The sequence below is a fragment of the Anomaloglossus baeobatrachus genome, chromosome 11 (genome assembly GCF_048569485.1).
Source record: "Anomaloglossus baeobatrachus isolate aAnoBae1 chromosome 11, aAnoBae1.hap1, whole genome shotgun sequence".
Lineage (NCBI taxonomy): Eukaryota > Metazoa > Chordata > Amphibia > Anura > Aromobatidae > Anomaloglossus > Anomaloglossus baeobatrachus.
In genome coordinates this window covers 88,828,554-88,830,095 of record NC_134363.1, presented here as the reverse complement: position 1 = coordinate 88,830,095, position 1,542 = coordinate 88,828,554, and the positions used below count along the sequence as shown (strand labels likewise).

General features: G+C 45.5%; 1 pseudogene; it reads left to right on the top strand.

The window, feature by feature from the left end:
- The first annotated feature begins 689 nt into the window (after positions 1–689).
- Positions 690–896, top strand: LOC142257314 (U2 spliceosomal RNA; annotated as a pseudogene).
- The last annotated feature ends 646 nt before the right edge of the window (positions 897–1,542 follow it).

The following is a 1,542-nucleotide window of genomic DNA, read 5'->3' as shown; positions in this document are numbered from 1 at the left end:
CCACTTCCTGTATGGGAGTGGAATGCAGTGAGGGTAATGGAACGCACGCCTGCGCATTTGTGTTTAACGTCGCGCATGTGCAGAACGGAGAAAAGGCTGCGCTCACTTCCTAATGAAAGGGAGTGAGACGCATCTGGGAAGGGAAGGGAAAAGATTAGGGTTTGGGGATGATGAAAGGGCTTTCTACGGGCAAGGATGGCAAAGGGTGGCAGTGACGGAAAGTCAGGCAGCCTGTCCTGTCCTGTCCTGTCCGTCCGTCTTTTTGTATCATGAATTGGAAAGACTGCAAGGGGGAGGGGAGGTGCTTGTGTCCAAAAGGAGGAGTTATTCAGATTCATTGCAGTGGGCGGAAGGCTGCAAAAAGCACCATTCTTCTTGTTTTTGCTCTGCAAAACAGCCTTTTCAAGGGTTGGCTTGGGTGACAAAATGTCTTCTGTAGGCGTGGGTTTGTCTCCCTCTCCCTAAGATGTGTCCGGTATAGGCCAGGGTGCCACTCAAGGCCGTAACCAATTCGGGTTATAGCTTCTCGGCCTTTTGGCTAAGATCAAGTGTAGTTTCGGAGGACGCTACCTTGGTCGGTACTGGAAGGTGCCTGGGATTGCACGTCTGCCGGCCTTGAGGAAGTGTGTGCGCCTTCTGGTGACACATAGCCCTCTTGTGCCTGGACGGTTCCCAGGCAACGGGAGGCGATCACCTTTGTTATTTTGAAGTCCTACTGATAAACAGAAAAAAAAAAAAATTAAATCTGTTCTTATCAGTTTAATATCTGATACGTCCCCTCTCTGGGGACCATATATTAAATGGATTTTTAGAACAAGGAGATGGAAAAAATCTTGCTCTGTCCACTGCACGCATTGACCTGGTATTGCAGTACCTCCAGGACCGGTGCACCCCTTCTTAACCCAGTTTCCAAAAGCAGAACTCAATTCACCTGATTCAAATGAGCCCCATTAGTGAATTGAAAGAAAGCAAAAACTTTATATGCACCTCAATTTGGCCAATTCACTTTTCACACTTTCACCCTTTTTTTTATCTTTCACACCTTTTACTTGCTTTATTGATGCAAAAAGCTGTGCCAAATAGCAAACTCATCTCCACTCAACTTGACCAACTCTGCTATGTCCCGTGCAGTATCTTATTCTCAGTCTTATCTAGATCATTTGCAATTGAATAGAATAGATCCCTTTTGGCTGCTTATGACTGTGTAAAATATGTAGTTTTACTGGGCTGGGATGAGAGAATCCATTGAAGCATGGTGTAGGGATTGTGGTTCCTGTGTGCTAAGAAGAGAGGCTGGCACCAGCCAGAAAGCCCCATTGCAGCCAATAATCACTTAATAACTTTTTCAACTTGTCATCATATGGGAGGCCTTCCATTCCTTGTAGTAGTCTAGTTGCCCACCTTTGAACTGACTCTAACTTCTGAATGTCCTTATTAAAATGTGGAGCCCAAAACTGGTTCCCATATTCCAGATGTAGCCTTACAAGTGATTTATAGAGGTGTAACAATACGTTGGGATCACGGGATCTAATCTCCCTTTTT